The following is a 25,419-nucleotide window of genomic DNA, read 5'->3' on the forward strand; positions in this document are numbered from 1 at the left end:
AGGCGGGGGCGGGGGTGGGGGTGGGGGGGGCACACTAGCTACTCCGTGCACTAGGCGTGAAGGGGGAGGAAGGAGCGGGCAGCCCCCGCACCAATCGCAGCCTGGCCTGGCCCGCGCCGGACCAATAGGCAGCCTCGGCCGGCGTGATCGGGGCGTGCAGCCTGCCTGATAGCAGGAAGGACTCAGCGTGGGCATGTTCGCGGCGGCGGCGGCTCACTCGGAGCCACCCGCTGGAAACTAGGGGAAAGGTCAGCACGGGGAAAGGGGGGCGGGGCTGTTTGTCGCTGAGCGGCGGCCAGCCCGGGAATGCCTGCGCGCGCGCGCGGGGTGTGGGAGAGCTGCTGCGAGCTGCAAATCCCTCCCGTCCCAGCGAGGGAGCCCGGCTCCGGCTCCGGCTCCAGCCCGTGAACGTGAAAGGGGCTACGCCCCCCCCAGCCAGCACAGAACGCACCCCCGCCCCCCACGTACACAACTCTTGTTTTTAGAAACAAGAGCTCTGTCGGTGTAAGCTCCAAAGCTTGTCGCTCACCAACAGAAGTTGGTCCAATAACAGATATTACCTCACCCCCTTTGCGTCTCTAACATTCTTGGATCAGCTACAACAACAGTGCATACAAACAGTAGTATTAACTCTTTCGCAGCTGAGCAAAGCATGTAAGAAAGGAGAGGGCGGGTCCTTTTCAGAACTGCCCTGTCTGCACCGGCGCCAGGGACAGCACTACTAATTTGTAACCCTTCCCAGTGGGGGCTGGATGGCAACCACCGTGTCTCGCAGCCCCTTGTTCCCGGAGGACAGCCAGGGCTCCCACTTTCCCCGGCACCCCAGAGGAAGTAGCAGTGCTGGCCTGGCAAGGGACCACCCCGTGGAGCTGGAAAGCTTTCTTCCCCCTGGACTGATGGTAGAGATTCCAGCACCTCTACTGTGGGGTTTGGGACACATGAGGGGACACCTAGCTCCAAGGTCAGGTACGAGTTTGACTCAGCCACATCGATATCACTACGGTATTGCCAACCCCAAATGTTCAAAAATCGGGAGTCAGGCCCCACAGAAATCATGACATTAGCTCAGAAATCATGAGATTAGTACAGCGAGGGGTTTTCTTGACCTTCAGATTTTTGAGCCCTTAGCTCTACACTGCCCTTTGAGCCCTTAGGTCTACACTGCAATTACACAGCCGCAGCTGGCCCATGCCAGCTGACTCTGGCTAAGGGGCTTGAGCTAAGGAGTTGTTTAATTGTGGTATAGATGCTCCCTCTTGGGCTGCAGCCCATGCTCTGGGGCTCTCACACCTCACACAGTTCTTGAGCCCAAGGCCCCAGCCTGAGCCCAAACATATACACTGCAATTGTCCCCACAGCCCGAGCCCCCCGAGCCCAAGTCAGCTGGATGTCTAATTGCTGTGTAGGTATACACACAGGGTACATTTAGTCACATTTTCAATCTTTTCTTCACAGCCAAGAGGGCTAGAAACTTCACTTTTTTTAACCTGATTTTTCTATCATAACCTTTCAGAAATCCGGCCTTTTTTCTCCAAATGGTTTAAATGCTTGTCCACACCTTGGCCTCCAGTCTTGATTACTGCAACCTCCTTCTCGCTTACTTGATATCAATATCTCTTCCTTCCAATCCAGCCAAAATACAAGTTAAAAAGATTTTCCTAACCAGTCTATGAGACACACTACTTTCCTCTTTGAATCTCTCCCCACTGCCTGCTACATCAAATGCTCCTCATTCTCATCTGGAGAATCTGTACAACTTTGCCCCAGCCTACACCTCAGATCTGATTACAGGTTATATGTTTCCCCTTGTTTCCTTCTCTCTACCAATGATTTCAGCTCTGTCATCCTTTCATTTCCTTCCCATCTCCATATCTTCTTCTCTGCCACTTCATATGTAAGGAACAACCTCCTAGTCCCTGTGCATCAGCCTCTACATTTGCATTCATATGCCTCATGTCTTGGTTACAGGGCTAATTGTACCTCTGACCCCTTCTCTGATCTTCCTGAGGTATCCCCTCAGGTGTCAGGGCAAGTAAGTCTTTACCTCTCCTGGGGAGGAATCCTGCAATTCTCCCACTCTCAGACTGGATCCTGAGCCACAGTACCTTGTGGATCAACCCTGATTACCAAGTCCAGCTGAGTTTGGCACCTGCAGTTTTTCCCCTCAGGAGCTTGTAACCAACAGTAAATAGTGACCAGCGTGTCTTCTCAGACCACTTATTGTTTAATCATAACAGTAAGAACAAAGCATAACATGGATGAAAAAGGGTTTTAAAATAACCAGAGGTCTATATACACATGTATGTTGCCTGGGGAAGTTCTATGGCCTGTGTTATACAGGAGGTCAGAAAGGGCGTCTCGCACTCCCCGGTCCCTACCCATACGCAAAGTACGCAGCTGCATAGGGTACCAGGAAACTTGGGGCTGTGTGCTGCTCCAGCCCCTGCTCCGCCTCTTCCCCATGGCCCCCTCTCCTGCTCCGCCCCAGCCCCGCCCCCACGCCAGGCCTTCCTCTGAGGACTGCAGCAGGGATTGGGCCCACCCTGCACTCACTGGTGGCGGTAAGTGGAGTGACCCACTCACAGCCTGCTCCACGCCGCTGGCTCCCAGTGGTGCTGCCAGTAAGTGCTGTGGGGCAGTTCCTCCTGTTCCCCAAGCCCCAAGGCTGGGAGCCGGGGGAACAGAGAAGAATGGGCTGGGGCCGGGTCACTCTACTTCCCACCGCCCCGTGAGTGCAGGGTCGGGCCTGCCCTGCACTCACCGGGTGGCAGGAAGTGGAGCAACCCAGCCCCAGCCCGCTCTGATAGTTGTCATACATTTTAATAGAGCAGCTCCACATCCTTCACACCTCAAAAAGACTTGTTTCTTCTGTGAAGCCCACCTTTGCTAACTCATGTCAGCCATCTCCACCAGTTAAAAAAATGATTGTCAGAGACCAAGATAAAACTAAATAATAATAATAATAATAAAATTATAATAATTTAAAAAAAAATTGCCACCTTCCTCTGAGTTTCCCAATGCACTGAGTCTTACTTGTGCCTCTTGAACTAAAAATGCCTTTGGTCAAGAACTGTCTTTTTATTTATATTTTGTACAGGGCCAAATACATCAACCATGCTTAAAAATAATAAGAACATCAGAATGGCCCTACTGGGTCAGACCAAGGGTTCATCTAGCCCAGTATCATGTCTTCCAGCAGTGGTTAGTGCCAGGTGCCCTAGAGGGAATGAACAGAACAGGTAATCATCAAGTGATCTATTCGCTGTCGCTCATTCCCAGCTTCTGGCAAACAGAGGCTAGGGACACCATTCCTGCCTATCCTGGCTAATAGCCATTGATGGACCTATCCTCCATGAATTTATCTAGTTCTTTTTTGAACCCTGCTATGGTCTTGGCCTTCACAACATCCTCTGGCAAGGAGTTCCACAGGTTGACTGTATGTTGTGTGAAGAAATACTTTCTTTTATTTGCTTTAAACCTGCTGCCTATTAATTTCATTTAGTGACCCCTAGTTGTATTATGAGAAGTAGTAAACCACACTTCCTTATCTACTTTCTCTATACAAGTCATGATTTTATAGACCTCAATCATATCTCCTCTTAGCCGTCTTTTTTCCAAGCTGAAAAGTCCCAGTCTTATTAATCTCTCCTCATACGGAAGCCGTTCCGTACCCCTAATCATTTTTGTTGCCCTTTTCTGAACCTTTTCCAATTCCAATATATCATTTTTTGAGATGGGGCAACCACATCTGCACACAGTATTCAAGATATGGGTATACCATGGATTTATATAGAGGCAACATGATATTTTCTGTCCTATTATCTATCTCCTTCTTAATTATTCCCATCATTCTGTTCACTTTTTTGACTGCCGCTGCACATTGAGTGGATGTTTTCAGAGAACTATCCACAATGACACCAAGATCTCTTTCTTGAGTGGTAATAGCTAATTTAGACCCCATCTTTTTATATGTATAGTTGGGATTATACTTTCTAATGTGCATTACTTTGCATTTATCAACATTAAATTTCATCTGCCATTTTGTTGCCCAGTCAGCCAGTTTTGAGAGATCCCTTTGTAGCTCTTCGCTGTCTGCCTGGGTCTTAACTATCTTTAGTAATTTTGTATCATCTGCAAATTTTGCCACTCCTTTTTCCAGATCATTTATGAACATGTTGAATAGGACTAGTTCCAGAACAGACCCCTGGGGGACACCACTATTTACCTCTCCACTTTGAAAACTGACCATTTATACCTACCTTTTGTTTCCTATCTTTTAACCAGTTACCAATCCCATAATAGTATTATAATAATTATATAATAAAAATAATAATAACACTAATATTAATAAACAATAACATTAATACACACAAAAACTAAATTAAAAGACCATTATTAAGATTTCAAAGTCAAGCACTCGAAAGTTAGGACATGCCAAAATTAAAGCTGACTGTACAATCTTAATTTAGCTCTCTGTGAAATTTTCCAAAAAAAAAAAAAAAAAAAAGACAGTCTGAGGCAGATAGCTGGCATGGATAATTTCAGCCCAAATTGTTAAAGTTTGGCAAAGTTATAAGCAACTGAAAATAGAGTCTTATAATGGGCAGTGTTAGGCAATCTTAATAATAGTGTCTCTACCAGTCCCACCTATTATAAATACTCACCCAATGAGATTTTGCAGGTTAAGTAGATTGGCAAAGTATATCAAATGTCCTAAGAAAGACAGCAGAGGGAAGAATTTTGAGGCCAACAGACCATTAGGAAACAATACACAGGTACAGAGCTGAATCTGTTTTTATGCCCTCTGGGCAATAAGCAACACAGTATCCACCAGCCAGTATCCACACAGTAACTCCGTTTTCACGACTGCCATTAACTGCTGACTCTTCTAATGCATAGCCCAAGGAGAAACAAGTGAGAAATATTGGGAAAGTAAACCAAAAAGAAGTCTTTTAAAAAAAAGAGAAAGAGAACAATCTGCTGCACTTTTGGATAAGTGTGGGTGGAACGCAATTAGAACTTATTTGGGGCTCTGATAACGCAATCACTAGTTTTAAAGCCATTGCGGGGGTGGGGGGAGGGAGTTAGCTATTAGGATATTTTACCTGGAATTTTGTACATTAGTTTTATAATGTTTTATCTTCAGTGGTTCATCACCACCATTTGGATGTGTTCACCCTGGTATAAGCACAGCTGTACGGTGTAATAGTACACCATACAGCTGTGCTTATACCTGCAGATTCTGGGACTTCTGAAGCATCTATTCCATAATGCTCAGCATTATTGCTGGAAGCAGGGTCTTTCGGGTAATTTTTAGCTGCAAAGTATTGCATTTTGAGTGATGGAATTAGGAACCAGGATAGCTGGTCTGTGTCTTTCTACACTGTGGAGAAATTGTTGATTGCACTGGCTGTGCTAGAGATGATCTAAAGATGTTGGCTGAGATTTTCAAAGCTGCCTAAAGAATTGCTATTAAAACTGATGGGAATTTCATGTCCAAATCCTTTAGGTGGCTTTGTTATAACTAGCTGAGCCAACAAATGCTGAAAAACACCTGACCGGCTGTTTTGTGTGGATACTAGGAATGCATGTTGTGTTCTCAGCAATGCTTTGTTGCAACACCTCTTCACCTAGAACAAACATATCCAGAGATCTATAAGTGCAGTGGCAAAGACATATATAATAAATGTACCTTAAAGGAACTCCTTGAACTTGAAATCTAGTCATTTAAAAAAAATAGTTAAAAGTCATTTCAGGAACACTTGGTTCTGAGCCCTCCCCTGCCCCTGGCCAATTTTTGTGGGTTTAAATTTCAACCTACCCATTTTTAAAAGAACATTTCTGTATCCCCTGGTGTTGTCTGAAAAATCCACACAAACAAAAAGGGGGAAATAACTGAATAACTACATAGAGGATTGAGTGAAAAGTCCATAATGCAAAAAATAAACTGGAAAAATAAAGAAAATAATTTCTCTAATGACTTTCATTTATAGTGAAATAGATTCAAACAGCAGTAGAGAAACATTTCAGATAAAAGTCTGATTAAGTTGACAGCGTTATTTAAATATGTTTTTGTGGTTTAATCATTAAGTCTTTTATTCTATTTGGCCAATATCTTTACTTTTTACTCAATAGCTTTTACCTAAATACATTTTAGGCATTTTACATGGGAGGGATCATTCAAGTAACATCTTATCAAAGGTTTGACTCAAAGATACTAGTTGGGAATCAGCTAGTGGTGGCTTAAATGACATTAATGTGAGCCTTGGAGGGAGAGGGAAATGGGGAGTTGGCAGCAGTTGTTGAGCAGCATCATTTCTTCCAACATCTGTTATTGTAAGGGCTGGCGAATGGAATTGGCAAAATGGTTAGATATGACTGGAACAAAGATAATTACATTGATTTTGAGCTGAATACAAGATGTGTTTCTCAAAGGTAAACCTAATAGTATCTGTATACTGAACAGAGCTTGAGGGAATCCCCAAATGTTCATGGAGACTTTTGACACTTGGGGTGAAATCCTGGCCCCACTGAAGTGTGGCTGGGGTTTCACTCTTAGATTTCAAATGAAAAAGTGTTAGGACCCACTGAGAGTGACACCAGCCCTGTGGGAGTAACCTGGGTGCAGTGGTCCACTGTCAGAAATTCCACTCCGGGAGGCAGGGGCAACGCCAGCCTCTTCATAGTGGGTGGCTGAGGTGAGCTAGACAGAAAATTGGGGGGTCTGCAGCCCCTTCAGCATGAGGCCCCACCCCCTCAATGGCCCTGGCCCCTGCTCCTCCTCAGGTAAGTTCCAGCCCCATCTCCTTCCCCCCCACCCCGAGGCTCTACCCCAGGCTTGGCTGGCTGCTCCTCAGCTCCTCCCCACCTTCTGATTGCTCATAGCCGGTACAGCCACCAGGGTTGGGGGACCCACCTGCGGGGCTGGCAGAGCCCTTGGGGAGCAGCGACCATGGGCGTAGGGCCCAGAAGCCCGGGCAGGAGCAGGTCAGTTCAGGCGAAGCCCCTGGACAGGGAGGGGATGGAGGTGGGGCAGGGACTTTGGGGAAGGGGTTTGAATGGGGGCGGGGTGGGGGGAGGAGGCGGGACCGGGTTGGAGTCAGGGCGGGGCCGGGGGCAGACGGAGAGTTGAGCACCTGCCGGCGCCCGCAGAAGTCGGCGCCTATGGCTCTTGAACCCTCCGCCTGGGCTTACTCCTGTGCTGCTTCTGGCAGCAGGACTGTCACCTTCAGAGCTGGACACCCCGCCAGCAGCCACCACTTTCTCTGCTCTGCCTTCACAGCTGGGTGGCCGGAGCATGGTGGCTGCTACCAGGTGGCTACGGGCAGGCTAAGGTAATTTTTGGGGTGGCTATAGCCCCCGCAAGCCCCCTCCAGTGCCGTCCCTGAAGGTAGGAGACTGAAGTGGAGCTAAGTGGCTGCAATCCCCCCTCTACTGGAGGAGTGTAGCTGGGTACATGACTACCTAACACAATTTGAAACCACATCTATAGTCAGTGCTGTGTGTAGCTGCAGAACATGCCAACTAACCTCATTGAAAAATAAAGCATCACTTTTTTCCTAGACTGGACAAGGCCTTAGAGGGGCGTGGAACCCACTACTCTGCGGATGATACTAAACTGGGAGGAGTGGTAGATACACTGGAGGGCAGGGATAGGATACAGAGGGACCTAGACAAATTGGAGGATTGGGCCAAAAGAAATCTGATGAGGTTCAATAAGGATAAGTGCAGGGTCCTGCACTTAGGACGGAAGAACCCAATGCACAGCTACAGACTAGGGACCGAATGGCTAGGCAGCAGTTCTGTGGAAAAGGACCTAGGGGTGACAGTGGACGAGAAGCTGGATATGAGTCAGCAGTGTGCCCTTGTTGCCAAGAAGGCCAATGGCATTTTGGGATGTATAAGTAGGGACATAGCGAGTAGATCGAGGGACGTGATCGTTCCCCTCTATTCGACATTGGTGAGGCCTCATCTGGAATACTGTGTCCAGTTTTGGGCCCTACACTACAAGAAGGATGTGGATAAATTGGAGAGAGTCCAGCGAAGGGCAACAAAAATTATTAGGGGTCTGGAACACATGACTTATGAGGAGAGGCTGAGGGAACTGGGATTGTTTAGTCTGCAGAAGAGAAGAATGAGGGGGGATTTGATAGCTGCTTTCAACTACCTGAGAGGTGGTTCCAGAGAGGATGGTTCTAGACTATTCTCAGTGGTAGAAGAGGACAGGACAAGGAGTAATGGTCTCAAGTTGCAGTGGGGGAGGTTTAGGTTGGATATTAGGAAAACTTTTTCACTAGGAGGGTGGTGAAACACTGGAATGCGTTACCTAGGGAGGTGGTAGAATCTCCTTCCTTAGAAGTTTTTAAGGTCAGGCTTGACAAAGCCCTGGCTGGGATGATTTAATTGGGGATTGGTCCTGCTTTGAGCAGGGGGTTGGACTAGATGACCTCCTGAGGTCCCTTCCAACCCTGATATTCTATGATTCTATGTAGCTGGAGTGGCTAAGGGACTGCTGATACTGTGTAGCCCCTCATCAGCCACTACCAGTGGGACAGCCTGTGAAGCCCCTGAATGTTGAGTGGCAAACAGGGGATAGTCTTATTCATACATGAACTGCCTTTTTCACACAGATTTTTGGAAGAAAACAGCCATTCTTCAAGTTTTTGTGTGAACCTAAGCCCCATTGCTCAAATGTTCATGCATGGTCTGGGTACTGTGAGCCTCATTTTCAACCCTATAGTGCAGAAAAGGCAGATATGTTCAATAAATGTCTCCATTCTGTATTTGGGGGGAAAAAACAGATGGTGCAGTCTCATCATATGGGCATGAGAGCACTCTTTCCATTCCACTAGTACCTCTAGAGGATGTTAAACAGAAGTTACAGAAGTTGTCATGGGATAAGAGGGAAGATCCTTTCATGGATTGAGAACTGGTTAAAAGACAGGGAATAAAGGGTAGGATTAAATGGTAAATTTTCAGAATGGAGAGGGCTAACGTGGTGTTCCCCAAGGATCAATCTTAGGACCTGCGCACCATAGAGGCTGCCACACCATAAAATGACAGGGAAAAAAAGGACAAAAGAAGGGGCCTGGAGGGGAAGTCTGTAGTCACTTCCTGGGAGATGGGAGGTGTCTGGCAAGAAGACAAAGAAAGGAGTAATCTATGTTTACTCCCTGGGAAGAGAGAGTTTGGGTTGTTAAACCCAGAGAAGGGGGGCAGAGAATAGAGCAGGGGAATAGGAAGGAGTCCAGGGAAATAGCAGCAGGGTCTGTGAGCAAGCAGACCACAGTTCCTAGACAAAGTCCCTGGACTGGAACCCAGAGTAGTGGGTGCGCCCGGGTTCTCCTATCAGTTGCTTGGGATGTGGCATAGAACCTGGCCTTGGTGCAGAAGACTGTCTGGAACTGCATGTGGACAGCTGACCCAGTGGGACTTTGATACCCCAGAAAGAGAGGACTGTACAGTGACGTGGCTGGAGGTCTGAGGAGAAACGTGGTGTGAGCAACCACCAGTAGGGGGTATCAGACTTGAATGGAGCTACTCCCCACACATGGTCACAAGGAGGTGCCACAGTGGTGACTGGACCTCATTACACATCCTTTTCAGAAAGCAAAGGTTGAGATCTCTTTGGAAACCTTCCAATAAACTTCACCCTTGCTAGAGGGAGGGAGTCATAGAAACTGCAAGTTTCAGAGTAGCAGCCATGTCAGTCTGTATCCGCAAAAAGAAAAGGAGTACTTGTGGCACCTTAGAGACTAACAAATTTAGATTCTAAGATGCCACAAGTACTCCTTTTCTTTTTATAGAAACTGCAAGAAAGTGAGTGGTGGAGCGAAGATGGCTTTTAGGACACGGCAGCATCAGAGTAGAAAGGGAAGCTGGTTGTCGAAAAGAGTGAGAGGTGCAGGCGTTAGGGCTGCAGAATGGGCTGGGCATGGTGAGAAGGCTAAGGAAGCAGCTCAGAGAATCCATGAGAAATATCAGAGAAGATCATGGGAGTAGTTGGGAAGGGATTGGGGGAGCATCCCAGCTCTCCAGGGAATATCCAGCATCAGAGAAGTCTCTGAATTTAAAACCAGAGCACAAGCCACAGAGTTCTGGTCTAACTTGAAGGTAAGGCCCTGTGTGGGCACAGCTCTGAGGGTTAATAAAGATAGATCCCAAAGGACCACTTTGCCTTCCCCTGTTCCTTAAATGTTCCTCTGTTTATATATACTATTCTACCCAGCAACATCCCAGAGAGGGAAATGCCATAGAAGTGCTGAAAGAGAGAAATGGAGCAGCTGAAAATAAATAAGAGGGAAAAGGAATTCAAACAATGTACACTCCACCCTCATTGTCATGTCATCTTTCAGAGCCCAGCTGAAAGGGAGCCCTTATTTATTATTTGGGGACATCAAATAACATAGTGGATGTTTCTGAATCCCAAGTCTGGCCTCCAGACTACTAACCTCCCCACCTTTGTGAGACATATGTATGCCAGTTCCTTAGGAGGAGAGTAGGGGTGGACAGTGATGAATTAATCCTTTCTGATGCCCTAGGACAAGAATGCTGTCCTTTCATCCCACCCCTCCCAAAATTAGAAAGTAAAAAAATTGCCCCTCTTTTCCCTTCGCTATGGCCTCTGTCGGGCGGAAGCATTGAATTCAACAAACCAGCAAAATGGCAAGAACAAATGAATTGGACACAGTGTCCAAGTGATCAGAATACAACCGATGTGTCATTGTGAAATATATGTCCAAGTCTCATAAAAATTCAAAGAGAAAAATGTTTTTAAAAGTCACCTGTATACCCCTGCTCCAGTTTATTTTGACCACTGGATTCTAGCAAAATAAACCTGTGCCACCATTTTTTTTCTTTTGTCCCCGCAGACATGTTTCTTCTAACACCTGGAAAAGAAAGAGTGATGTAATTCAAAACCTTTCTGAGAAGTAGGAATATCCAATGGCATCATTGCTCTTTACATGCGCCAATGAGTCTTTGATGGCTGCTGAGTGTGATCTGTGAGTGACAGTCCCGTCCTGCAGGTAGGGCACACCCACAAACTAGCAATGCTCCATGTGACACCCTGGCACCCCAATATTCACTCACCACTGTCATGTAATTAGGATATGTTTTGTAGAAAGTATGTTATGTGAGGTATCATAGAATATCAGGGTTGGAAGGGACTAAGGAGGTCATCTAGTCCAACCCCCTGCTCAAAGCAGGACCAATCCCCAATTTTTGTCCCAGATCCCTAAATGGCCCCCCTAAGGATTGAACTCACAATCCTGGGTTTAGCAGGCCAATACTCAAACCACTGAGCTATCCCTCCCCCCATTCTAAAAGTCTTGATCTGCTAGACATTAATATCTCGTTGGACTGTGTGTTATCATCATATGTGAAGTGATGAAGTTTGGTTATGTATGTGTTACTGAAACATGTTGTGAGGTTGAAAACACCCACAAGCAGCCTTTCAGGTACAACAGTAAAAAGGCCAAACAATGTTAATTGCTTAATGAGGAAATGCACACAAGCACAAGGATTACCCCAGGAACTGTATACAATAGTATACTGTATACAATACTCAGAGATAGCACTACACAATGGGAATTGTTTGACCCAGGTCACAGAAAAAGAGCTTTCCAGCAAGTGGGAAGAAGATTTAAAAGGGGGACAATGACATCATGAGGATACCTCTCTTTCCCTGCAAAAACACACCTGGAAACACCTGAGGGGCAAGGACTGAACTGTGGGAAGTGATGGTCCCAGGGTAGAAGGATCTTTAGCCTGTGTATGAAAACCTGGGAAAGCCAAGGCAGCTTGTGCCTTAAGAGTCTGCCAGCCTGTTTATCACTCAAGGTGTGAATTGCTAATTTATATCTTACCTCTCTAGTGTGTTAAGCTCAGTTTGTGGTTTTTGTTTATTTACTAAGATAATCTGCTTTGATCTGTTTCCTATCACTTAAAATCTATCTTTTGTAATTAATAAACTTGTTTTTGTTTTCTCTAAAACCAGTTTGTGGAATTCATAACTGGGAGGCATAAAGCTGTGCATATCTTCCTCCACATTGAGAGAGAGGGCGGATTTCATGAGCTTACGCTGTATAGTTCTCTGTGCAGCGCAAGATAACACAATTTGGGGTTTACACTCCAGACAGGTGTGCACTTGGGTGCTGGGCAACTCTCTAGCTGAAGCCTTCCCATGTGGTGCTGATTTCAGTGTCTGTGTCTTTTTGCAGCTGGGTGTGTCCCTACCTGTGTGTATGCTACAGGAGGCTTGAGGGCCTGGCTCAGCAAGACAGTGTAAGGGAGCCCAGGCTGGTGGAACAGGCAGGCTCACTGGTACCTCAGTACGTCAGGTGGCACCCGTGGGGGGGGGGGGGCGGGGAGGTAATCTATCACACTCTGAATCCAAACAGCAGATTCTTTCCTCCTCTGACGCTGGACATAACAAAGCTTGATCTAGTCCACCATACAATGCCTCAGTCCATCTACAAGTCTGCTCCTCTGGTTGGAGGAGTATTCTGCACTCCTTTCCCAATCATCCACAGAGATTCCAAAGGATGCTAAATCATCTTTGCAAACATCCTGAAATCTGCACAGCAGTCTGCCTCTCTTTCTAGACCCTTCACGAGCTTCAGAGTACAGCACACTTTTTGGGATCCTGTAGTCCAGCATTCGATTGACATGTTCAAGCCACCTTTTCTTCCCATGAACGTTCCCATGAATGACATACCAGCACAATTTAACACTTCCACATTTGTCACCCAGTCTTGCCATATTATTCAAAGAATTTTATGCAAGCATCTGATATGAAAAGTATTTAGTCTTTTGGTATGTTTGGCATAAGTCATCCATGTTTCTGAGCCATATAGAAGAGTGGATAAAACACTTCTCATAAATATGTATTTTCACTTTAGTTGACAATTTGTTATTGTTCCAGGCTCTGTCTTGCAAAAGACCAAAGTTCCTGGTTGCTTTGCCAATTCTACTAGTAAGCTCAGCATCAAGAGCTATATCGCTGGTAACAGTAGAGCTAAGGTAGCAAAATTAGTCGACAACATCTAGATGAATACCATATAAGGTGATATCTGGAACTGGTTCTGAAGAGTCTTGGTGCATGATAATAGACTTCTTCAAGCATATTGCTAGCCCAAATATTTTGCATGAATCAGAGAACTTGGTAATAAGATGTTGTAGGGCATCAACACTAAGAGCCACAAGGGCTGCATCATCTGCAAACAAGAGGTCCCTCATGATGATCTCCTTCACCTTCGTCTTAGCTCTGAACCTTCCAATGTTAAGCAAAACTCCAGCATGTCTAGTGCTAAAATAGACACCATTTCGAACATCACAGAACGCATATTGAAGCAGGAATGAGAAATAAATATTAAACAATGTAGAAGACAGTCCACAACCCTGCTTCACTCCATTGTTGATGTTAAATGAGTCAGACTCTTGGTTTTCATACATTACAGTTGCCTTTATGCTATCGTGTAAGCATTTCACAAGCCTCTTCAGAACAATGTAAAGCCCTGACTGACGAACCACGTCAAAGGCTTTTGTTAAATCTATAAAAGCCATGTACAGTGGAATACGCTTCTCTCTGCACTTTTCCTGCAATTGTCTTACAGAGAAGACTATGTCTATGGTGGACTTTCCCGAGCAGAAGCCACACTGACTCTTGGGATATATTCTCTCAGCTAAAGTTTGAAGTCTAGCTAAAGATTTTTCCCACTATGTGAAGAAGAGATATACCTCTGTGGTTATTACAATAATTTCTGTCTCCTTTGTTTTAATAGAGTAGGATGAAACAAGCATCCTTAAAATCTTGCAGAACAGTTTTTTCCTTCCAACAGAGTAGCAACACTTCATGCAGTCTTTGCACATTTGTAGATTTCAGCAGGTAAACAGTCAGTCCTAAAGCTTTGTTGTTGGGAATCTTTTTGATGCTTTGTTCAAGTTCCTCCAGTGTAGGTTTGGCATCCAGCGAAGTCATAACTTCAAACCCAGGCAATTTGTCTAACACTCGGTCTACTACAGGCTCCCTTGAGTATATCATTCCATAGTGTTCAATCCACCTCTCCAGTTGCTTCCCTTTATCAGTTATAATATTGCCATCCAGATCTTTCAGTGGAGCTGTTTTGTTCTTTATCAGCCCAATGGCTGTTCTAATGCCCTCACACAACCGTCTACTGTCACCTGCATCAGCCGCCTGTTGCATGCTGTCACAGAGACACAACCAAAATTCTTGAGCACACCTCCTGGAAGCTATTTGAACAAACAAACAAACCAAACTATAGACTTTGATTTCTTGATCAGAAAGCATGTGTATCTCATTGCTCAAAGAAGGATCAGAAAACTCTAAAAATATTGATTCATCAAGGTAAGAATCTATAGATGGGACCACTGTTAGAATAGGCGAGTTAGCCACAATTAACCCATAACCTCCAAATGTTCGAAGATGGTTGTCTCTAAAAAGCAACACCTGAATATAAAGTACTTCTGTCTTGTTTTACCTGTTTGCCTCGCTCATTACACTTTAATTGTCCTTAATGTTGACAATATAAACAGAAATCCATTCATTAGTGCAACCATCTATTAAATTGTTTCTCTCAAGGCAGAAATTATTATTCAGTTTCTCAGCCCAAAATGAATTTCTCTTGAAAAGTTTCCCCCACACATAAAAATTAAACTTGTATGTAGATATATGTTGTAAGTGAATACTAGTGCATATGAAAAGCACAGTAATGAGACTTCTGAAGGCTGAAGTTACTGTTGGCTGAACCAGAGAAGTAACAATGTAATCTTCCACCTGCTGTCCTAACAATAGGCCTCAACCTCATTCTGACCAGATGGTATTTCATTCTCCAAACAAATTCAGTTCTTGGCCTTTCAGGTTCCACTGCCAAAGCGGTTGTGATGCCAAAAGTCATCGGGTGGGTGTTTTTAAATGCGGACTTGTTTTCTAGGACTTGATCTGAAGCCACCAATTAATTTCACGTAGCCCACCTAACAGCCACAATTATGGCAACTAGCTTCTTGGGTTGTATTCAAACCAGTGATCTCGGAGTGAAAAACCCTGAAATCCAGTATCAATTCCTTGCGTCATCCAAGAAACTAACATTACATTTTCATATGGATGTGGACATCATACAAATATTATGTTGTTATTTTTCATTTGTTGCATATTATGTGTTTATATGGTCCCTAGCACAATGGGGTTATGATCTTTGGTTGGCATTCCAGGTGCTGCCACAATACAAATAAATAATAAATAAAATAATAATAATTAATAATGAGACAAGGTGGGTGAGGTAGTATCTTCTATTTGACCAACTTCTGTTGTTGAAAGACGAGTTTTCGAGCTACACAGAGTTCTTCTTCAGTTATCACCTTGTCTCTCTAATATCTTGGGACTGACATGGCTACAACCACACTGAATACAATAATAATAATAATAACAATCATACTAATAATAACGATCACTTGTCTGCCCCTGCTACTTTCCCCACAGTTACTCCTTCTCTTATCTCTTATTGATTTAGTGACAATGGAACATGGATGCCAATACAAACATCTTAAAGTTTAACAAGAATAAAAAAGAATATTTACTGTCCTGCTCAAATGCAGCTGTCTTCATCTTTTTCAGTTACTCTGGATGGTACTGATATTACTTTTGTTTATCCTAGCTAAAACCTGAGCATATTTTACCCCATATGCTGTATTAAATCTTAAACAAACAACACTGACAGATTTCCTCTCTCTTTTTGGCTATCTCAGGACTTGCTCGGGCACGTTTCAGGCTACATACAAAGACACTGATTCATCCCAATTTGTCCTTCACTGCTTACTACCAATTTTTGATGTACACTTTATGCAGTTCTCCTTTAGGTAGGGTCAGAATTGTGTCCTGTGTCGCTGCAGCTGAGGCCTGGTACAAGGGTTGTCCATTAAAACTTTACATCTGAAGGGATTCTGGTAACACAGAAGCTTTTATCTGAAACATAAGAAGATACCAGGATTACTGAAGACTGCTGGGGCAGTGAAGGTTGAGTTTTAAATGTTCCTGCTGCCCCACTACCCCTAAGTCTACCACTGTCTTTTATATCAACATTGAACCCAGTAGTTTGGACAACTTGTTGTCACTCATGGAGCCCAATACATGCTCAGGAAAATCTAAGAATATCCCTAGCTCACAGTGTACTGGAATTAGTGCTCTGCTCTGAACTCCTACCTGAAGAGAGACTAAAAGCGTAACGCTCTGCCCCTTCCATTCTGATGTGTGGCAAATGCTCTAGGATTGATATGATGCCACTTGCATGGTCTCTTGTAGGCTGGCTGACAGGAAATGCATTCCCAACTCCCATTTTACAGCTGCCTGGTGAGGACTTGGTTGCAGTTTGAGAAACAGGGCTAAAATGAGTTTGAGCTGGGTTGTTCAGTAAGGTAGCTGCTACAGTGTAGATGGGACTTCAACACTAGAGTTCAAACCATATTAGTCAAAGCCATATTGAAAAATGGTTCTTGCTTGAAAGGCACTAGCACTATTTCAAACCCTAGGGTAAGGTTGTGTCTACACAAAGAGATTTTATCAAATTGAGTTGTATTGGTTCTACACTCCTAGCATTTGTTGCATATTATCTCACAGTAGATTGAAAGCTATTTTAGGGCACAGACTGTGTCCTCCTGTATGTTGGTACAGCACTTAGCGCAACGAGGTCCCAAACCTCTGGGTGTTAATAGAATACAATTAATAAGTAAAATACTAATAGAAGTATATGGAAACAATCATATGTCCATGGAAATGGCTGGTGGGGGTAGGCTCCATTGTTGGCCATGAGATACTGTCGACAGCCATCCCATCCCATCCCTTCCTTCAACAGGAGGGCGTCAGATTTATTTTAAGGAGCCCAGGATTAAATCAGTGTCTCTCAACCGCTTTCATGAAGTGAATTTACGCTACAACAAAAACAAATTCCTTCCCTATCTACTTCTCTTCCCCAACTGAAATCAACACAAACAAAGGGAGTCTGTGAGAAATCATGGATCAGGTCACCTCCCCTTTCCACACAATCCAAGTTGCAGCCGTTACCCTCCCTCAATGTATGTTCTCCCTTTGAACAGAACTTCCATTCTCCACTGACCCAGCACAACTTAAAGTAGGAATAGCTAATGAGACATTTAGGTGTGCGCCAGGGGAGAATGGATGTACGGGTCACAACCCAGGCTGATAGCACGTCATCAATAAAAGTGTTGTCATAGAGACAGAATGGCTCAGAGCATTGATATACCTCGCATGGTGGCTCAGAGCCCCCACCTAGATCAGCAGTGGTTGTAAAGAGTAATCCTCTGGTAACTGTTTGGTGGCAGCTGTGAAATGAGTTTGGAGAGCTCAGTTCTCAGGGAATCAGCCACTTCCCAAAAGCCGCCACCAAAGCCATTGTTACTAATTGGCAATTGTGTTATCAGAGAGAATGTGGATGGCGCTGTAGGCTAACCCACGCCAGCTCCTGCGGGGAGGGGCAGGGGCTCTCCAGCTCAATGTTGAGTCACCCTGATGGGGTAGGGTTGCTCCTGCCAGTTGTACACAGGCAAGGATTTATATAAATGCTAAGGATATACCTTGCTGCTTCTGCAACAGGCTCCAGGTTACTTTCTCTGTGATTCAATTTTAGTGACTGTTGTGGGATGCCAATTCAAACACCACAGGGCCAAAATCATCCTTGGTGTAAAGGGTGCAACTCTGCCGAGGACAGTTGCTTATTGGAGGGCTGAATTTGGTCCCTCATCTTGTTTGGTCTGTTTGGCTGTCACTGAGCTCACGGCTCTCTAAAACGTGGGCGTGTTTGATCCCAGGCTCTTATCTGCTTTTTGTTTAGTTGTCGTTGGCCTGTTTCTTGATCAAGGTTCATATGTACTCAAATAGCTAGGCAATTCATCCTTCCCACATGAGTTATTGCAAGGAAACTTACACAGGCCATTTGTTTTGACAACCTGTTTAGTTTGTTCCAAATGCCAAGTCCTGCTCTCTCACATTACACAGAATACCTGTGGATCACTGCATGGTGGGGTCAGCACCCAGACTCTGTGCACAGGTAAAAACACACAGCATTCTCCCCACTTCCCAGTTTTTCCCACAGCATTAAACAACCTCAGACAATGGTAGTAAGCGCACTCAGGGAGGCCACCCTCCTTAGAAAGGGGCTCTTCTTGGCTGAACAAGGAGGTTGCTCAACCTGTTCCAAGAACCACAATGGAAAATTGCCCTTCTTGTTCTTTTGGGTCAGTTCTAGGACACCGAGACCTTTTTAAGCCTTGTGTCCCTCTTTCCATCTCTCGCATCCTGTTGGGTGATGCTTGGCTACCTACTACCTCACTGGTATTCTGATCCTGTTGTCTGCCCCTGCCACCCCACTAATGACTCCTTCCCCCTTCTCCTCCTGTCCATGTGTGACCCAGGTCCCAGTGAGGGCCAGCTGTGGTCACTCAATTAGGGTGAACTGCAAAGAATGGAGCCATCCCCAAAAAACTGGTCGCTATTCCAAAACTTAGATTTACCAAGCCAGCATAAAACAGCTTCTTTATTACCTTACTGATTACTCAGAAGTCCAAACAACACAGTTCCCTTAAAGTGATCCAGCCTCAGGACTCCATCCAGGTACCTGTAGTAAGATGAGGCCCTGAAACATAAACCCTTGGTATCAGAGGCCTGGTATGAGACCTAAGGCCTGAGTTAAAGTAATGGTCAAGACTTTGCTAACATAAAGCAAAGTTAAGCTGAGAGCCAGAGGCAGGCCCTGCTCACAGAAGCTGGCAAGGAAAGGGCTGATGTTGCCTAAATATATGCTGTTGCACAAACATATATCTAAAGTGTATTGGATATCAGAGCCATACACAAATGGTACAAGAACATTCTTATACCGTCCACATAAATAACAAGGACAGGGGCAAAAGGCTAGTATGATGGATAGAGTTGTTTTGTTCGAACCAACATGTACAATGTGAGAGGCGGCACCTTACTGCATAGAAGGGTGGTGCACTGTTACGTAAAGGGGTTGCACCTCAAGATGTCAGGAGTGTTATGTAACTTGTTTGTACCTGTGTATAAGAATACATCCCTAGGGCGGTGTCTCTGTCCAGCCTAGGGGGCAGTGGAAAGTCCTGCCACTGACTGAGCTGTGTCCATTGTCAGGGAGCATATAGGGACTAGCAACAAACTGTAGATATATAATCCGGGGAGCTAGAGATTGTGTTTCTCTTCAACAATAAACCAGGCCGACGTGCCTTCGTACCTTACTGGAGTCTGGGGTCATTGGGGGTTCTCTAGGGGTCTGCTGTGCCAGCAATCTGCAAGGCCGGGGCAGCACAGAGAGGGGACACACGCACACACACAGCCGACTTATATCAACATAGAGCAAGAGCAGAGCACCACACCGGTGGCATCTGACAACAGTGCCCATGTCAAATATGATGATTTCTGAAAATCTTATTTCATCATATAAAATAAAAGGTTCTACCAGTCTCAAAGGATCGGACACATTACCTCCCAGGTTATTGAATATTCCAGATCTTACCCAAATACATGCTATAGCCAATTCTTATTAACTAAACTAAATTTTATTAAAAAACAAAAGAGAAAGTATGGTTAAAAGATCAATATACATACAGACATGAGTGCAAATTCTTAAGATTCAGATTCATAGCAGAGATGGTGACCTTTGTAGTAGCAAAGAGTTCTTTCAGAAATAGTCCACAGGTTATAGTCCAATGTTTATGTTTCAGGGCGATCAAATTAGAACTGGGATCTCAGTCCTTATGGCTTAGGCTTCACATGCATGAAACCTTAAGCAGATCTAAGATGAAAAGGATCAGGACTGAAGGATCTTTTATACAAGTTCAGGTCCTCTTTGACAAGCTGGAATTCCTCTGGGAACTAAAGGTAATTAGGATGACTTTGAAGGAGGTCCATCACCCATACTTAGCTATATGAATTAACATAAGGCAATTGGCTTGTTCCTCCACCATTCACAGATGCAAAAAGAAAAGGAGTACTTGTGGCACCTTAGAGACTAACCAATTTATTTGAGCATGAGCTTTTGTGAGCTACAGCTCACTCCGATGAAGTACAAGTACTCCTTTTCTTTTTGCAAAGACAGACTAACACAGCTGTTACTCTGAAACCATTCACAGATGATTTGCTATACATTTCAAAGAGAGATGAATACAAAGATAGTCCGTGTTTACAATTCATTTAAATGCTAGGATGTTATTTTGATCTCTGAATTATCAGAATACAGCATAGACAGGGACGGTTGATTATATCATTTACCATTACCCATATACACATGTAAATATGCAAAAACACAAACATTATCTCCCCACAGGTATTTAAGGGTTGAATTTGAGCCATTTATTTTGCAGGATGTTTAACACTTTCTAGCCATGCGTCACACCGTGAATGCCTCAGCCTCTGTCCTGTGTCCCTTTTTCTCCCTACAAAATCCGAGTTGTCTTGCTTTCCCCTGCTCCACTTTCCCTAGCCTTCAAGCTTCCCATTATTCTCTCTCTTCTGCTCTCCTCGTTCTTTGGGGGTAGAGAAATTAACATCACTTTGCTCTTCCATTTCTCCCCCAGCCCTAGGAATGTTTCCCCCTCCATCTCAGCTTTCTTGTAGCAGAAATTTAAAGCTAAGAAGGAGCCACACCAAAAATAATCATCTTCCACTGCAGCTGAAAAGGACAATGGCAAGCATGAAGGGAGCTGAAAACCCCCAAGGAGGCACTATGCCAGGGAAGTCCCTTTGGAGAATGCCAGAGCAAAGAGCCTATGCTGAGGACAGCGGGGACAGGACAGAAAGTCTGAGAAAAACTCTGTCCTTGGAACCCCATGGTAAACGTCAACTCCAACATGTGTCCTCCTCCTTCATGGAGATCTCCCTTCCATTGAGATGAGAACACGACTGTAAGATCTACAACTGTAGGGAGAGCACACTGTTGACACTAAGATCTACCATGTGACTCTAAAGCAGAATTATGCTTAGTGTTTATTAAAAAGGCCTTGAGTCCATTTGAGCTTGTGTTTCTTAAGTCACCCTTGCAGTGCACAAGACAGTGGTGATTATAAGGTGATCTGGTTCCTTCCACACAGACAATACCACAAACTGTTCATTGACCGGGTGAATTTTGGCCCTTAACATTCTATGAGCATTAACTAATTTTCAGTTCCTTGTTTTAGTGACAACCAAACCTGCTTGCTAAGACTGATGTGTTACAGTTTAAAAATAATAAACTCTGTGACTATTTACCACTTCTGGTGCACGGCTGCATTAATTTCGGAGTCCCTTTGGATAGCATTGAGACTACTCCTGCCTGTACAACCTGCCCCCTGGGCACATTTACTTCATTGTTACATCTCCAATAAACAACTCTGTCAGATTTTTCTTAGGACTGCTTGTGGGGCAAAATCCAGATGTGCTCAAAAACATGCTGATTTATCCCAATTCAAACTTCACATCTACTACATCACAGTAGTGCAGTGCAAGCTTGCTGTGGCCATATTTCACCTCTCCCCCCACCCACTAACAGAGGTTTCACCTGGCTTGTTCAAAACACGGGGGTTGAGATTGTAATGCTGGGGAGGAGGGTAGGGGAAATCACACTGCCTCATTGAAGCTGTTGGGAATGATAGGCACCTTCCATTCAGGCTAAAATGAGGGAATAATTAAGTGCCCCTTTGTTTAGGGAAAGCTAACACAATGGAAAACCACCACCTAATGACTAGAGCACAAGCAAGCCTGGGTAATGGCATTTCCCAGGCATCTGATAAAAAACATAGATGCAGGGGATTTGATTTGATTGCGGGGGTGTGTGACAGGGAGAGCGAGAGAGAGCAGAAACACCACAGAAGCACACACAGGAGGCAGCAAGGAAGCCTGACACACAGCCAGAGAAGCACTTGTAATGTGACTCTGCAAGAAAGCTATGAGAGAGAGCTTTTGGGAAGAGTGCTGACTGGAAAGAGACATGGAACTGTGAGCAAAGAAACTGTCTTGTTTGAGTCCTACTGTGTTCAGGTGAACAAGACTTTGATGCAATCCTGTTTATTTACATAGAATTTACATAAAAACATACCTTAACTCCATTATCATTTTTCTCCTCTTAAAAGATATAACCCACAAGACCCCAAATTTTGGCTAACTACATGGGTCAAAAGGGGTAACAATTTCTTTATACGAACCAAAAGATCCACTTCAGCTTGGTTCTCAGAAACCTTAGTGAAGAGATGGCAAAATTCTTCTTATTGCCTGAAAGCACTGGGCCTGGATCATTTGTAGAGGGGGTCATTACATACCGTAAAACCATAAGTGGTGCTTTTGCACTACCTTCCTGTACAACGCTATTTTTAATATGCACTAACTCATGATAGACAGAGATTCTGACAGATTTCCCAGCTTCTGATTCCACACCAGCACCCTGGCAACTGTTGGTTACATGAAAACATGATACAAGGACAATATTACAAAAGGACACATTTTAAAAAAAAACAACAATACAGTTTAATACGATGGGTTACATCCACCTCACTTCATAGCTGTGCAGTTCATTTCCTCTCCCCGGGTACAGGACTTGACATAGGTAAGCACTGTGTCTCCCTTTGTTGCATGTAGTTCCCTCCACCCTAATGCCTCAGGGTGGAGGGAATTCTATCTTTTTGGGTGTTTGTGGGTCCTACCCGCACCCAATTTTAAAGTGAGAAATGTAATCATGGTTGAATTTACATCAAACCACCTAACATATAGCCAAATGAGATGGGCAGCAACCAAGCAGGATGGTCAGATTTTGATATTCTTACTCATAAGTTCCTTACTTTACTAGTGTCCTGTCAAGGTTCCTTCCCCACTCTGAACTCTAGGGTACAGGTGTGGGGACCTGCATGAAAACCTCCTAAGCTTATTTTTACCAGCTTAGGTTAAAACTTCCCCAAAGTACAAACTATTTTCCTTTTTCCCTTGGACTTTATTGCTCCCACCACCAAGCGTCTAACAGATATATAACCGGGAAAGAGTCCGCTTGGAAACTTCTTTCCCCCCCAAAATCCTCCCAAACCATACACCCCCTTTCCTGGGGAAGGTTTGATAAAAATCCTCACCAGTTTGCATAGGTGAATACAGACCCAAACCCTTGGATCTTAAGAACAATGAAAAAGCAATCAGGTTCTTAAAAGAAGAAGTTTAATAGAAGAAAAAGTAAAAGAATCACCTCTGTAAAATCTGGTAAATACCTTACAGGATAATTAGATTCAAAACATAGAGAATCCCTCTAGGCAAAACCTTAAGTTACAAAAAGACACAAAAACAGGAATATCCATTCCATTCAGCACAGCTATTTTATCAGCCATTTAAACAAAACAGAATCTAACGCATATCTAGCTAGATTACTTACTAAGTTCTAAGACTCCATTCCTGTTCTGTTCCCGGCAAATGCATCACACAGACAGAGAGAGCCTTTGTTTCTCCCCCCCTTCAGCTTTTGAAAGTATCTTGTCTCCTCATTGGTCATTTTGGTCAGGTTCCAGCGAGGTTATCCTAGCTTCTTAACCCTTTACAGGTGAAAGGGTTTTTCCTCTGGCCAGGAGGGATTTTAAAGGTGTTCACCCTTCCCTTTATATTTATGACATGTCCCCTTATCAATGAGATCACTTGTGGAGTAAAGGGTTTCTGAATGTGAGTGACATTATCGGAAGCAGGCTCTCAGAGCTTTGGACTAGGCTACAGCTAGTACAAAGAGTCACTTTGAAAAATAAGAACTGTGACAGAGACAACTCTGCGCACCACATGGGAGTGCTCTGTGGAATATAGTTTGAGAATCCCTGCTGCAGGCCACACAATGTCTTTCTACTGATCTCAGTGAGAACAAGATGTAGGAACCACTGAGCGAAATCTATGGCTTTATGCAGTTGGTCGGCCCCCATAATAAGAATGGCCCCTTCTGGCCTTCACATCCATGAAGACTGCACAGAGCAAAAGCGGTATGTGGCCTCCGAGTCACAAGATGGGCTACTATTTGACAGCCCAAAACAGCTTGCAAAATAGTCCAGAAGAAATAATAAAACATAACGAGCTGGGTGGAGCTCCCCTGGGGATCACCGGTGATCACGGGCAGGACTCAACATGGTAGTGATACGCCTCACACCTAGTTTGCACTGTTGGATTTTCTGTGCCCTTTGCTTTTTCCTCCACCTTGAAGTGGTTAACATTTTCTCCAGGATCCTCCCTTTCTCCTTGTAACCAGGGGGCATAGTAAAAGCTGTAGGGAAACATGTTCGGGAAACATGGCTTCCCCTTAGTGCAGCACTGTTAGCTCCATTACGTCACACACTTGCAAGGTGCTGGGCATCAGGATGGGATTGTTCATGACATCATCCATTCACTGACCACACAACCTGATGCCATCAAATGTGGATTTTTTGCATGGTGCCTCCAGCTCCAACATGAGGTGTATGTGGGGTTTCACATCATTTCTGAAAATAAAGCACAGAAATTAATCAAGGTGGGAAGAGGTGGGGCCGTGGCAGAAGGGGTGGATGGGGGCAGGACAGTGCCTGGGGCTGAGTGGAGGTTGAGTACCCCCGAGGAAAATTAGAAGCCGGCTTGGGGGGTCCACAAATGGGATTTAAAAACTTTTAAATCAAAATGGGGGTCCTTGGGTTGCTAGGGTTTGAGAACCGCTGCTGTAATCCATTATTCTGAACAGCAACCAGTGCGATATTTATTACCTTGGCTCGACTTCGCATTTTGCTTGGTGACTTCAAGTTATGTCCCAAAACCAATGAGCAGCATATTCAAGAATGATCCTACTATTTTCATAACATAGTTACAGGAAATATGGAGTGAATTACTCTGCAGGCTGAAATAGGAAAACTATCCTGGGTGGCAGATCTGTTGGATAGCTCAGGCACTCCAAGCTAAGCTTTCCAGATGCAGAGACATGAGTTACAACAGATGTGACATGCAACTCCTGTAAATGCTACCAAAGCAAACGTTCAGAGTCTACAGCTTGAAAGTAGGGGAAAGGTCAAAGCAAAGAGCGGGGCGGCCATGCTGTCTCAATAGCTGCCAAGTAGAAATGAACCTGAGAACAGGGCAGGCTGTCTCCTAACAAAGGGGAGGTGGTTTTGAAGGATAACTGGCAGGCTTTGGAAGTGAAGACAGCAGCTCGGTGTTCTCAGGCTCAGCACTGCAAATACGTGCTGTACGTTTTATATGGGGTTGTCCTGAAAAACGGGTCAAGCGTACAGCCCAGCATGTGGATACTTAATGTAAACATAAAAGGGGATACATTCCGCCTCTGCTGGGGCGTGAGTAAATTTATCCCCTGCAGCACTGGGACTCCAGTGACATGAACAAAACAGGAATTTAATTTTTCCACCACCACC

At 44.6% G+C, this 25,419-nt stretch overlaps 1 long non-coding RNA gene across 3 annotated transcripts; it reads right to left on the reverse strand.

The window, feature by feature from the left end:
• Positions 1 to 3,049: 3,049 nt before the first annotated feature.
• On the reverse strand, positions 3,050 to 25,060 carry LOC311518363. Of its 3 annotated transcripts, none has more exons than XR_014710958.1 (7): positions 24,760 to 25,060; positions 23,427 to 24,504; positions 18,574 to 18,665; positions 15,855 to 15,982; positions 10,785 to 10,889; positions 4,665 to 4,713; positions 3,050 to 3,217 (listed from the first exon to the last, which is right to left on the reverse strand). It is a non-coding gene; the product is annotated as an uncharacterized lncRNA (long non-coding RNA). The 3 variants fall into 3 exon arrangements; XR_014710959.1 differs by having other exon boundaries at positions 15,840 to 15,982; positions 24,760 to 25,059; XR_014710960.1 differs by having other exon boundaries at positions 15,837 to 15,982; positions 24,760 to 25,059.
• Positions 25,061 to 25,419: the final 359 nt, after the last annotated feature.

Source organism: Lepidochelys olivacea (genome assembly GCF_965140295.1).
Source record: "Lepidochelys olivacea isolate rLepOli2 genome assembly, chromosome: 3".
Classification (NCBI taxonomy): domain Eukaryota; kingdom Metazoa; phylum Chordata; order Testudines; family Cheloniidae; genus Lepidochelys; species Lepidochelys olivacea.